The sequence below is a fragment of the Hylaeus volcanicus genome, chromosome 6 (genome assembly GCF_026283585.1).
Source record: "Hylaeus volcanicus isolate JK05 chromosome 6, UHH_iyHylVolc1.0_haploid, whole genome shotgun sequence".
NCBI classification, from domain to species: Eukaryota; Metazoa; Arthropoda; class Insecta; order Hymenoptera; family Colletidae; genus Hylaeus; species Hylaeus volcanicus.
The window spans coordinates 8,119,933-8,135,444 of NC_071981.1; the positions used below are offsets into that span (position 1 = coordinate 8,119,933).

Below are 15,512 nucleotides of genomic sequence, written 5' to 3' on the forward strand. Positions count from 1 at the left end.
TGAACTCTCTGTTTTGCCAGCTGTGTGCTCTGTCTTACCAACCAGACGATTTAACTTAGCGACAGAGTTGTCTAATGTACCGACAATACTTATTAAACTTAACTTATTCTTGTCGATTCCGAGAACTATATGAACTTCACTTACGAGAATAGATTCTCAGAATATATTAACGAAATATATTATAAGAACTAAATGTAATATAATTTGAAAATTATTCTGTATAATCGTACTCTCACCAAAATATTAATAGTAATCTACCAATATGTGGTCTAGCTTTCAGAAAAATAAATCAACGTAATAAATCTCGGTTTCCTTTATAGTGACCTCCATAAATTACTATAGGACATCAATTTTATTATTAAACTCAAAGTTTCCACGAATTATTATTTTCCTTTATGATTGAACAGTCCTTGGTAGAAAAATTGAAAGGAATTAAATTGGATGCAGACTATTCTCAAGGAAATTACTCAATATAATGCAAATTACTTGGAGGTATGAACGAATTTCATTATGCCACTCCAGGAAACAGACATTTTCGATCTAGGAGGAGCCTTCCTTTTAAAGTAAATATTTATGTTACAATCTCTTTCATAACCATTCAGCCAGAGTGGCTTCCATATTCGGAAGATTTATGACGATATTCATTTTTCTCCTCATCCCGGCGCTATGCTTTATAGAACTTCAACGCAAATGCACTAGGCTACGTCTCGAACCTCGATGCTGATCCTCAACGTGATTCAATTAAAGGCGAGTTCTTTCGCAACGACAATTTCGTATTTCCAGCGTTCACATTCTGGCTTATAACAAGTTAAAAATAAAAGTTGAAAATACAATCCATCTTAAAATGACTAAAGAGGAAAATATTGCGATCGATGTTTGTAGTCATTCTGTTAAGGAATGTTTGGATAATGTTTCTACTAATTAAGTAGTCTATACTTCCCATTGAAACATGAAGAACGATTAAATAAAAATTTGTTTCGATTGGATAGCAACAGTAGAAGTTATAAGAAAGTTACAAACGCACAGAATTTAAATATGGGGTATCTGCATCTGTCATATTAATTATAAATTAATTGATGAATTCATACATTAATATACATATATAGTCAATCTTAAATTTGTATAATTAAATGCATATATATTTCTATAATAAATGCTGATTTATCAATTAATATTATTTATCATTGGTATTATGATTAATAATTATTTATTTCTCTTTATAAAAATGTAATAAATTAATTGCAATTGATATAGTTAATATTTGCACAAACTAAGTAGCCTATATTTTCCACTGGAATAAAAAGGCCATTTGCAAGGTTTGAAAACAACAACAACAACATATAGCATTGAAAATTGTACATGGAGCTCGAGTATCTTTACTTTCCATCAAATACAGAAAAGCTCGTTCTTTCTGGGCGTGATCTGAACGAGCTTGTGAAAAACAGTATCGATTGAATATCGCAAAAGGAATACGAAAACGCTATTCCTACGTGATTCCTCGAAAAATAAAGCATAAAGCAACGCATCTGGCGGGCAGAAAGTCGAGAGCAAACAGCGTTTCCAATCGTAGAAGAATAACAATTGGCGGGGCACCGATGCGCAAACGCAGCCTCAATCAACGCCACAAAAATAACTCAACTACCACTAATTGCTTCACTCTTCGCCGATTTAATTAATTAACCGGTGCGGTTATTTTACAGGGAACGGTCGAAATATCATGAGAACGATCGTTCCAATGATGAGTGACGAAACGAGTCCTGTTGGTCAGCGTTAAATGGGCAATACGTTAATTATTGAACCTGCGTCGACGCTCGTAAATATACCCGCTTCGAATTATTATGCTCGGAGCAATTTTTCTCGTCGAAAAATAGTGTATTTTATGCACCGCGATATTCGCTTCTACTAAAACCATGTATTGTACGAATAAGATGGACTTTCTATTATGCACAGTTGAAGATGAATGACGTATGAAAAATAATATTGTAATAGTTTTACAGTAAAAGAAAGTGCTCTGTTGGTAAAGCTCGATAATGTAGAACACTCTGTCAATGATGCAGATCGCTTTGTTTCAATGTATAATACATTGTCTCTCTGTCAATTAGGATTCTACATTACCGATCCTTATCGACAGGATGCACTACGTTAGTGACAGAGGGTACTCTATCTTACCGACCTCCATTTTTACATATTGCCTTGGTATGTTTGTTTAAACTTAAATAAATATTACGTTTCCTGCAATCATCTTTGGTAGAACAATCTTTCCTATTTTCCGATCTTTCCTTCTTACGGATTAATCCACATAATGAAACGAAAGCCAGATTTGTCGTCCCGTGATACGTGCTGTAGCAATCCCAAACGAGAAGCACAATCCACCAAATTGTTATGTACGCGACGTTCATTAGTCTGAGCTGGCCAGTATTTCGAGATAGGGCTAACGATGACGTGGCTGAAGATGTCCTAAACCTACAGGATCATAGTCCCACCTGTTGGCAAGGTATCAACCAAAATGAAGGCGACTGACCTATCAGACCTATGTACGGCTAATGGAAGGTTAAAGGATATACCATTAACCCGAGTCGATAACTATCTATGTTTATATTTATTTGTGTATATAGCCATCTATTTATCTATGCATGTGTCTATATATGTATGTATTTATCCATATATCTATCTATTTATCTATACGTATACCTATCTACCTATTAGGATATCTAAAGGATGCCATTAACCCGGGTCGATAACTATCTATGTATATATTTATTTGTGCATATAGCCATCTAGTTATCTATACGTTTACGTACCCACTTATCTACCTATTAGGATATCTAAAGGTTGCCATTAACCCAGGTCAATAACTACCTATGTATGTATACATATATACATGTATATCTGTATTGCCAACTAAGTGCCTTTAATTTCTGTTTTATCGACTAAACACTCTTTTATCGATAGAGTCTCTTGTTTTATCTACCGACCATTCTGTTTAACCGACTGAATGATCTGTATTGCCAACTAAGTCCCTCTAATTTCTGTTTTATCGACTAAACACTCTTTTATCGATAGAGTGTCCTGTTTTATCTACCGACCGCTGTTTAATAGACTGAATGGCAATACAGACAATCCATCGATTTATCTACTACCTATTCTACCTATATATTTATTTATCCATCTACCTACTTACCTAACTACCTATCTATCTATCTATCTACCTATCTAACTACCTATATATCTGCTTACCTACCTACCTATATATCTATTAGTCCATTCATCTATTTATCTATTTATCCATCCATCTATCTCTCCATCTATCTGCCCGCCAATCTATCTGTCTATCTATCCATCTGTCCATCTATTTATAGCACCTCAATTAAAACTTAAAACTCGGTATCACCAACAACGTTTCGACAAGATGACAGTACATTTCACTGATGTACATTTCGCGAAACAGACGAGTGGAAACGAAGTAAACGACGGAATAGCGATGGAAGCTATCGTTCTGGCTTATTTTCTTACTCTCGTTCGGCGCACTTTTCTCATTCTCGGGCATTCGTTTAATGCCCGTTATTTTTATTCCTCGTTTTTATATAATTAGACCCCACTGTAAGAAACGCGTTTTCCATTAAGCCCTGTGATCAACGACTTTTGTATTTCTGCCCGGGACTCGAGGAGTTACTCACTAATTGAATACTAATCCGTTTTACTTTTAAAACGGAGTGCGAGTAACACTGGACGAACTTCTCAATCAAATTGGCTGGCTCACTTCGAATTTAAAGTGGAAGCAACATATATTTTGTAATCGCTGGACTGTGGATTTTTATGCATTTGTGGAACGTTTAAATGTCCAGGAAACCACGAAATGCACACGGTATGCAATAATATAAAATAATGTAAAAGAATATTGAAAGGAAAGCTCTTAATAATTATAATATTTACGGAGTAAAGTAAATTCCTATTTAGATTTAATTCTCGTATGTCCGTTTGCAAAGGTTTTATTTTGCATAGAGATATAAAAAAATATTGAAAGGCAAGCTCCTAATAATTATAATATTTACAGAGTAAAATAAATTCCTATTTAGATGGAATTCTCGTATGTCCGGTTGCATAGATTTTATTTCGCATGGAGATATAAAAAAATATTAAAAATAAAGTTCATATTATAATATTTGCAGAGTAAAGATAATATTTGCATAGAGATCCACAGTCTAATAATCACTAATGCTATGACTAAACTATTTAAAAATGTAAACAAAAGTAAATATCATTCACTTTATTTATTATTATAGAATGGTTAGCTATTAACAGACCACATTTCCACACATTAAAATTAATAATAAATTGCAACCAGCCTTTGCAACGAATTACGAATAACTTTTAATTCCAATTTAAAGTGATTAAATATTTTCTTTATTTATCCCTTGTTAGACAGTTTGTTTCTACCGGATATGAACGACAGTTTCGCCTGAATAGGTTGTCAGTGAACTTTGGCGTTCTATCTTGCACGGAAAATTGCATATTACTAAACCTAATTGGATGAAACGAAGACGAGACCTCATATTGACTTTCTGTCACACGCAGGAACTGATTAAGCCGTACAATAATCGTTCAACTCCAGTACAATTATCTTTGTTCCTTAAAATCAAAATCCGTGAACTTTGTGCACTGGCTTCTTTAAAAAATCATTATTTGTTCAACAATTTTCTGGCCATATTTGTTATATCGTTTTATTTTTGTTGTATTACCAATGTTATATCTCGTTGACAATAATAATAATAACTGACCGTTATTCATGTTATTTTTTATTTAATTTTGTCATTATCATCATTGCCATATTCTTCACTATCCTATGAATGAATTCATACGAAAAAAAAACTTTCCGGACAGGATCCGTTCCTCACGTGAAAAGTCCTTTACTATATTGCAATTTGAAGCTTCGTTACCGGGCTTCGTTACTGAGAACGCAAATAAAAGAGAAGAGGAAATGCTACTTTTTATTGATTTTCTGACAATATTTGCGTAGCGGAACAACGAAAATTTATAAAAATCGAAGAAGAGAGGGAAGGAGGGAAAACGCCGAGGAAGAGAAATTAAAAAAAGAGTTAAAAAAATATACGAGTTAGAAAACATTTAAAAAGAAAAACATTTGACTAATAAAGAGTCGTTCAGTTTTTTTTAGTGAATCTCTAAAAGTCTCTTCCTCTACGTCTCCAATATTTTCATCAATGCCTACATTTAAAGGATTCAATTTATCGCACTCGGGATACTTCGAAAGCTTCCCAGCGACAGGTGACGTTGTTTATTTTAACGAAATGAAATGTTACACAAAATCGCTATCGATTGCACTCGTACGCGCGGTCATTACTTTGCCCCCAAGAGATATATTTATTTTTTTGCTGAGTACCGTTCGCGTATGCGGCGGGGTGTCGTTTTTTTAAAAAAAAAGGTAAATTTTTTTGTTGTACTTTACAAGGCCGAACAAATTCTTGTTTCGCGAAAATGTGGGAAACCGTGAAACTGGTATACGCGTAAAACATTTAATAGCCTATTTGAAAAGGTGTTTCGTTGAAATTTCCAAACAAACAAAAAATCATGCGTACACGTATACGCGAGTGATGTATCCATCATTCGCCTCTTTCATTTTCGTGAGCTAGGCAACCAACAGCAATGCATTCATGTTTTCTGTGCGTGTGTACATCCATTGTTCAACAGGCACACATTTCCTTGTGCATCCATTGTTCAAACAAATTCATTTTTCGGAAGAGAACCTATTGTTTGATATGCAATTGAACGTGGAGATATTTTACTGTTATTTATGTTAAAACAAAAAGATGAGAATTGAGTATCTATATCTACTTTATGTACTTACGAAACGAGAATTGATTTTATTTAAAAAATGGATTTGTGAAGTGGATATTCGTGCAACTCGTAAAATGTTATTTGAAATTACTGATAAATAATAGCAAACTTCAAAGATTCCTGATCCTCTTATGAGATTTGAAATATAGTAGACTTTGCCATCAATTTATTTTAATTGGTATGGAAAATATATGTATCTGTCGCAGATAAATGGTGATAGTCACCATGGGGGTGAACAAATAAATCACAACTTAAGGAAAACCGTGTTTTGTTGCTCGCGAATGTAATCCTCTATGAAATACAACATTAATCTTCTATCTCCGTAGTCACGATTTATAAAGATTTAGCAACTTTTGCGTACACTGTGGCATAAATAAAGTTGTAGTTTGTAATAGTATGTTTTGTTGTGATTACTTAATTACATAAAATTAAGAAAATTTAAAACACTATGTCCTTGTGATTATTTAAATACACCAAGCGATTAATATTTTAATATTTTATATTTCCCTTTTGTAATATATTTTTATATAGACTGAAAATTTAAAGTTTGATACCGAAGAGGACCAAAAACCCAAAGAAGTGAACATAACAAATTTAAATTAAACTTGTTTAGTTATCTTCTCCAGTTAAATTATTATAATACCATGCAATGTTTACTTTTAATTTATTAAATAATTGCTTTCAACGCAGAGAGGATTCAATTGTCATTCCATTCTCAATATTTCGGAGACAATAAATTCTATCGCATGAGATTAAATCAAGAATTATATTTAAAAAAAAAAACAGAAAATGACCAATACTTGAGAAAATTTTTTATTTATCTGCCTCAAAGATCCGATAGCGATGACTGCTGCCCGTTTTCGTTCTCGTTGTTCGCGCAAAATATTGCATAATATCTATGCATTTCATCCTTTTTACATTTACATTCAAGACACCAGTTTAAACATTTTACTACTGGAGAAAAATGTAAGCATGAAAAAGATACCGTGGAAAGAAAAACAAGTTTCGTGGGAAAGGTAAACCGGGCGCACTTTTCCGTCGCACTTCTTCGTCCCTTTGAACGTTTCTCTTTTGAAATGCCACGTCCTCTCCATGTACTATGTAATATAGAGACGTTCGAAGCAAGAACCGAAGGAAAGGTAGTCACAAAAAAGTAGTTGTTAACACTGTTTCTTCGACAATGTTTTGAGAATACGCAACCTTATACGCAAGATTATTATTTACAATTTTGGGTTAACATTATATAGTCGATACTAAGGTCAACATTTAAAATTTGTGTATGTTTGTATTATCATCTTGCAGTATTTCCAGAGTCTGAATAGGGATGAAAATTTTAGGCAGAACTTGAAAATCACGAGTCTGACTCGTGATGACAATTTTAGACCAAACTTGAAAAACACGAACCTCACTCGTGATGAAAATTTCAGACCAAACTTGAAAATCACGAGTCAGACTCGTTTTTAGTGCGACTATTCAGGCGCACGGCTTTTTCACGGCTTTTTCTGAGTATCAGCGTAGTACAAGGAGTTATATTCCTTATGTATAGAATGTTTATGCAAATTCATATTTTCACAGAAACACAAAAGAATTTAAACAAATAAAAGTATATCTCATCATCTAAATAATACACCATGTATATTATTATTATTATTAATGTTGTATATTATGATGTTTTGCATTTATGCACATTTTCATAACTTTCTCCATATTTCAATTCACCATAAATGCATAAACATTCGCCCTCTACTTATTACGATCCCTTCATATCACATTCCAACCTATTTACTTTAATTTCTCTAATTACACCAATTTCGTAATGCAAAATTTAATGTGCCTGACTAGAATCTAAAATAAATACCAAAATTCCAAACGTTTCTTTATGTCAGAGTGTCCATACAACGAATACACTTTCCGATGGACCAGTTTAATCCTGCTAAAAATAAATGTATCTTAATAATTGATCGATTATCCGCCATCGAAATTTCGTTTGCCCTATTTAGATACAAGGCAGGCATACAGCGGGAATTTGAATCCCAGCAAATGATATGAAAGAACGCTCCTCGCCACGCGTACGTCCTTATCCGCTACAATAAACTAGGATTTGCGTAATCCTTAGGGTATACCTCTATGCCTGCTGCGCGACGTCACACAGGATAGGCGAACGTATCGGGAATATTTCTGTATTCAACTTAATCCACTACTTATTCGCTTCTATCCTTCCTCGTGGTAGGCAAATGGGGGTGGGAGTTTAGTATGCACGTACACCGAATTGCAAAAGTATTCGTAGTATGCGAACTCTGCGTCAATTCATATGTACATCATACGAGGGAATATTCAGAAATATTTAGAAATATTTTAACATGGAAAAGGGTGCTTTGATATAGAAAACAGTTGATAGATATTTATTATTTATTATTCACATAATGAGAAAGTAGAATTGAAAGCATTTGCATAAATTTAAAGTTATTTTGTGTGGTTTAACTTTTAATTTCATTCTATATAAAGATATAAAAAAATCTATCTAACTTTCCCATTAAAAAGATCGATATTCGTAACTGAGAATCGTGTTATTATGTATAGTCTAACCTCCATTCTGGGAGGAGGCTATATTTCCAAATGACACGAAAAAAGGAAAATTCAGGGCTCAGCTTGAGCATCATTAAAGCCCAACATGAAATATCCAGGCGCCGTGCTTGTACGGAGTTACTTGGCTGAAGGAGTTGCGGTCGGTAGATAAAACAGGAGAATCCATCGATAAAAGAGTGTTTAGTTGATAAAACAGAAATTAGAGGCACTTAATTGGCAACACAGATCACTCAGTCGGTTAAGCAGAACGTTCAGCCGATAAAACAGGGAACTCTGTCAATAAAAAAGAGCGTCTAACTAATAAAACAGAGTGCTGAGTTTTATAAAAAAGAAGTATGTGTACCAAGACTGAAATTATCGTTCATTCATCGATTTATCATCTTCTTATTAATCTTTTCAAACGAACCTTATATCCATAGACTTCGTCGGTTCTTTCTTCGCAACTCGAGCACTTCGTCATGTGCGTGTATCGCCTTCGTGCAAGATGGCAGCTTTCGCTTATCGCTACTGGTTTACGTGTACTGATATACTATGCAGATTGATATACGCACACGCGCGTCAGTTACTCTGTCACCTAATTAGTTACATATATCAAACTGATGCGGTGTGCGTCTGTACACGCGATAAATCCCCGTTACTTTGTATTCGGACCTCGTGCATGTAAGCTACTCGAAGCATGATCGCGCACGATGAGTTGTGGGTGGTGGATGAATCTACGCGGTGTTTAGTTAATTGAGAACTGATACTGCTTGAGGCTCACCTTGGTAGAAGCCTCGCTGTTGGAAAAGCGTCCCGACGCCAGCATTGCAGCCACCTTTATCTGATGCTACGTCACCTGACCCTCTGATGAGACTGGGTTAACATAATCGCGAAACGTCTGAACACTTTCGTAGCAGGAAGCCTCCAGCAGTATTGGGTACAAGAAATGCGACTACTAAAACTTCCAATACTTATTTGATGCATGTAGATAAGCATACGATTGCGCTAGTATTAGGCTTGCCGTAAGTTGAAAGCAGCCGCGTTGAGCCTTGCGCGGCGTATTGAGAAATAGTGGAGGAGGAACTTAGTATGGGCAGACATTATGTTCGGTTCAACGCGTTGATACGGTCTTTGTCTTTGTTTATTTCAAGGTGAATGGGAATTGAGCCTCATATTTCACCGCTATGTTTGCTCTTTTCAATTTCTCTTTTTCTTTTAATGCCTTTTATTTGTTTTCATTGCTTATCTTATCTGTCCGCGTTGATACGGTTAGCAGACACGGTTTAAGAAGCAAAGATAGAGGGATATACCTTTCTCCCTCGCTCTGGATGACGTCATTCTTAGCTCAACGCGTTGAGTCTTCGCTGTCAACGTGATAACTCTGGCTAGCACCCATACTTGTTCCTATAGAGCTAAACACTCTGTTTTATCGACTGCACGCTCTTCTTTATTGGCAGAGATTCCAACTTTATAATCCAAACGCTCTGCTTTGGCGACAGAACGCACTGCTTTATCGACAGAACGTTCTGTTTTAACGACGGTGTGAAATGTACGAAAAAATTAACTCTCTACATAGAACACAGACACGACTGACACAATATACTAGTAGTACTGACTATTAAAAATTGAACCCGGGATAATACCGCGAAATGGGAATAAATGTATTTAAATAAGGGAACAAAGGTTCCATACGCGTTACGTAAGAAGATATTATAACCGTGGGAAACGTGTTGTACACAAGAGTAATGAATGTAATATTCCAGTCTGGCCGGTGTTTTCATTGTGGTAAGGGCAGCGAGACCGCGCAAGAGAAATCCAAAAAGTATCAGCTAAAATGCGGGAAACTTGGTCGCGGCAGCGATCGTTAGCGAATCCTCCCCGCCGTGTGATAATTCCGCTTAACAATTTTAGACTCGTTTGTATCTGATAATTAATAATTAAACTGCCAACGAAATGCCGGAATTACGCGAGCGACGGTTTGGTTAATGACTACGTAATGTTAGCCTTTTCGTTCCATGTTAATTTCATGGTAATTACAGCTAGGCATTTCTGCGGCAATTATTATACGGGGTGACCCACATATAATTCTATAGGTTTGGCTGGGAATTATTAAGGCTATTAATAAAATTATAATTCGATACAACGCGGGCGCAGCGAGCCGTTTCTAGTGACAAACGCCGCTCAGAATCAACAAATCGTGTGTTTTATATTATTGTGGATTTTATTGTGGATTTTATTGCGGATCTCATGATGGAATTTTTCGTGGTCACGAGTTTTCTGTTTTTATTTTTATATATGTGATTGAATGAGTGAATTTTATTTGTAAGGAAGTGAAGTCGTATAAATAAATGACACCTAATGTACCAGTCATGCATTTGTTCCTTCTTTACATTAATTTAATTCTTGCTTTACATTACCTGGCATTTTTTTACACTGGTACTATATATATTGGCCCCTATAGCTCGGGTACCTCGGGATTGCTAAACCCGTATTGTAGCTACAGTCAACCATAGCTACAATTCCTGAGGATAAATATGATATATATGTAAAGAAAAAGAAATAAGTGCTCTATTTTATCGGCGGAGTAACCTATTTTATCGTCTAAACTCTCTGTGTTGCCACCTGTGTGCTCTGTCTTACCAATCAGACGATTTAACTTAGCGACAGAGTTGTCTAATGTATCGACAATACTTATTAATCTTAACTTAGCATTGTCGATTCCAAGTGGTATGAATATTTCCGCGACAAATTTAATGCAGAATCCCGAAAACTCTTTCCCCAATTTTTTAAACAAACTTCTCACGCCATCCATTTCACCTAATCAACAGATTTATTTTTTATCGAGCCCCCCTCAATAAACCTACACCCCGCGCCCGCAAAACAAACAATTATAACGGTTATTGTTGGAGCAGAATAGATTGTGTGAAACGTGGCCAACGGAGGCCATATTTTTAATCGTAAAGGTGGCCATTCGGCCAGAATTTAGTAGAATTTACTTTGAAACGCCTCAAACTTCCGCGTACGTCCTCCAGAAAATTCATAAAGTCGTGAACAAAATGTCCGACTCGCGCCGGGGAGCATCGTTAACCCATTTTTAATTGTTCGCAGCCGCGACGCGGATCATTTAAGTTCGAAGTCGTTTTTGTTCGCGCGTTGAAATCGCCATGAGAATAATACGAAACGCTGGGACCGGTTCGACAAATATCCCAAGACGTTCATTAATATAAAACCACGCGATCTGCGGCCAGGCAGCCGCGAAGACGGATCCTCGTGTTGAAGTAACTGGAAGGCAATATGAAAAACCGTGGCACGAGGGTGCACGCTCGTAGCAGAAGATATTACATGGCGACCTCGTTTCATTTATTTGCTCTCTGAATAGCGAGCTGCTCCACGTATACAGATATCTCCCCCCCCCCCCCCCCCACACACACACGTACACACGCGTTTTGCACGCCTATGCGTGGACGTGTGTGTGGACACATTGTTTTTTTTCCCGGAATAAACATTCAACTGATACAAACACGTGTTTCGCGTATATCACGATGCCGTTTCGTGCGCGACTTTATTCGACCCGTTAGCTTGAGACGTTGAAAGACATTCCTCCCTTGGTGTCTTTGGAATGTTTGTAATTGTGAAACGCGGCCTTTGAGACCGTCAAATGCGGTGAAGTTTATTTATGGGTTGATGGACCCGGGGAGGATGTTTGTGGAAATGCACATTTTGGATACACATAGGCAGATGATGGAAATGTGCGATGTTACGAGTTGGGTTCTTTATGGAGTAGGATAAGATCAAGTTTGCTGAGGTAATGTTATAATTGTAAATACAAAAAGCAAAAGTCTATGTGTAAGGCTTAGTTTGATACGCGGTAGTGCGATACACTCGTAAATTCGTTAATAGTAAAATAAAAAAGTATTAAAAATTCGTTCAATAATAAAAAAATCATTGCCGGAATATTTTCTTTTTAAGTAGTATGAGTCTAATAATGATGAAACCACGAGTCAACGCAAGCTTTAGTTTTGGCATTTAATTAAGGTTAATAATATTTTTTATTTTCGTAAGACTAGTATTTCATAATATTTATTTTATCTGCTACGATTGTTTTCACATTATAATTTACATAATACTTCTAAATTCATATGATGAGAGGATACAATTCTATGTCACTGATAACAAAGTATTGATTTGCATGGCAAAAAATTAGTGAGCTAGAATTTATACTACAAAATCTTCATAAACAATAATTATTGATTAATATATATATTTAGATTAATTAATTTTAGAAATTCCTCTAAATTAGATTTATCTAACTTAACTTAATAGTATTACCTAACTCAAAATTAAATAAATTAAATTTTATAAGATCTTCTCGTCCCTTAAGTTTCATTTAAGAATTTTTATAGAAGAGTCTACATTTCAATTATTCGTTCATTCTTTTTTCCAATTAAAAAAATTACTGATTATGCTACCTCAATAATAAGTCAGTAAAGTGTTAAATATACTTTCTTCTAGTATTCATAACATTCACTTCCACAATAAACAATTTCCTAAGAAAAGATTTTCACTTCAAAATATGCAAAAGCAAAGATCACTGGCAGGGCAATGAAAATGCAGCGAACCCAGGTCCGCTATAACAGGATCCCGTAGTCTACAGGCGGTTTGACAGATGAGAAGATTCCATTGTCAGCGTGTAACCAACAAAAGCCCGACCGCTCCCAGGGTGGGACGTCAGGAGAATCATTATGTTTGTTCAATGTACTATACCTAGGAATTCGATCCGATGCGCGAAGGAACTGGCCAGAGGGCTGAAGCGTCAAAAGGAGCCAGAAGAAAGCGTATCGGTAATAAAAATAGAAGTAATGAAAGTTCAACCAGCGGGTGATTGCGTTCACAGTCGCTGGACGACGATTGCTCGAGCTGAAGAAACAGTGGACGGTGGTGGGGTTGGTTTTGTTTCAAGTATCCCTAACATAAAGAACCGAACTCTTAACGTAAAGGAGTGTGAGGTCTTAACGAATAAGCACTATATCTGCAATGTGGAGATACATGTACATCTTTTGCTAGATCTACTTGCAGGAACCAATTATGATTATTATAATTATATATTATATAATTATGATTATGGAGCATTCCACACCAAATCGGACGGTTTAAAATTTTTGTTCTTGATTTTCTTAATCTTTTGGTATTTTTTAGTACCCCTCAAAAAGGCTTCCTGGTAAATTTAGAGATTTTTTTTATCACTGTTTCAAAAAATATCGAATTTTTAAACGGCCTTTACAGAAAAAAATACAAAAACAAAATATTTAGTGTTTTTAATCGAGATTTTTTAATTATAAGTTTTCAATCGTGTTTTTAAAACTGTGTGTATCCTTCGATTTTCTTGAAGATTTTCTATTTTAAACTTCTATCCATCCTGCAACTTTTAGCCCGCTCCGGTAATGGGCCTTCTATAATTACTATTTTTTTCGATTTTTAAAAATAAAAAAACATTTCTTTTTCGCTATACATTATTATCAGTACTGATTTTTGACACTGCATACGTTTTTTCTGTAAAGGCCATCTAAAAACGAAAATTTTGAAAAAAAAGCCATTGAATTTCGACCATTATTAAGAATGTTATGAGCATAAAACTAAAAAAAGAGCGATTTTCATGACAATTCGATATTTTTTGAACCAGTGATAAAAAATGTCTTAAAATTGACCAAAATAGCCTCTTTTGAGGGGTACTAAAAAATACCAAAAGATTAAGAAAATAAAAAAAAAAATTTGTTTAACCGTCCAATTTGGAGTAGAACACGCCATATATATTTTATATATATTCACGATGCTTTGAGAAAACAGATGAATCTTACGTTACATCAAGTATACAGTATATGTAAATTAATGTTAGCCTGAATCAAAAAAATTCTTTTTACAATGTTATTATAGTATAGGAAATCCTTTTTTAAGTTGAAAACTGTTCCTAAATACACCGTTAAATAAATGATCTTGATATCGTTTTCCATAAAGTTGAGGTGGTCAATTTAAATCAAAATGGGGTCACATGCTTAATGAAAGAGCAACCAAGTGAAATTTTCTTAAAATCCTCCACACATTAAATAAATCCACGAAACAACTACCTTAAGGTGCCTGACTCTAATGTTAAAGTAAAATAAGGAGGAATCGAACTCTGTATAATTCGGGATTGTACCGACATTAGACCGTATAATTCCGCCCGTTAATTCCAAAATCGTGGTTTTACTGTATCACGAAGCCATTAACGTCTTCGTCTACCAGCATCAGCTAGTTCTCCGGCAATCCAGCTTTTACGTTACCTCACTATTTAATTCAAGCATGCCGTCGTTCAGATAACCAATGTTTTTACCACCCGAGGTCTTCGACCCATCTCCCTCCTCATCTCCCGGCTAATCCGGTCATTAACCTATATTGTTTCGATCCTACTGTAACTCTTCACTTCAGTGTCCCTTTCCTTTGCCCCGGTTGTTAACCCGCTTTTCCGCTTTCAAATCACCTGTCCTTTGTCTTCGCTGCGCCTGCTTTTCCAACTCATCATCAGTTCACTGGACAACAGCTGCAAACGTGCTCGGCGAATAGTCTGAAATAAACTCTATGCAAAACGCTGATGTCTCCTTTTCTCCTACTTCAGCGCGTCCTTAGAGAGCAGTATTCTATGTTAATCGAACAGGCAGAATACTAAAGCAAGTAGCTGATTAGGCCGCGTCCAAAAGAGGCGACTTACACACAACTTGAGTATAAGACTCGAAACAGGTGGCATTCGGTCAGTATTCGGAATGAAATTGGACGAAGCTGTCACGTGACCAAATATTATTTAACAACCTCTTCTCACTACACAACTGTCGCGCGACTGCTGGACGCAGTGACTACTTCTCTAGTATCTCGAGTCGCACCCGAGTCGCGCGACTCCATATTCCGGCGTGCTACACGCCACTGTCACGCGACTTACGTGCGACTGTTGTACGACTATCGCGCGATTACATGTAGACGGAATATATGGACCTGTACCACTTCACAGTCGCGCATCTCGAGTCGCGCATCTCGAGTCGCGCGTAAGTCGCCTCATCTCGACAAGG

General features: G+C 35.9%; 1 protein-coding gene across 1 annotated transcript in view; it reads right to left on the reverse strand.

The window, feature by feature from the left end:
* The window catches only part of LOC128878190 (uncharacterized), a 428,083-nt gene extending 418,866 nt beyond the window's left edge, over positions 1–9,217 (reverse strand). The window contains exon 1 of the mRNA XM_054126195.1: positions 9,200–9,217. The gene's annotated coding sequence lies outside the window, so the exon portion shown is untranslated. The remainder of the gene's footprint in view (positions 1–9,199) is intronic.
* Between the last annotated feature and the right edge of the window lie 6,295 nt (positions 9,218–15,512).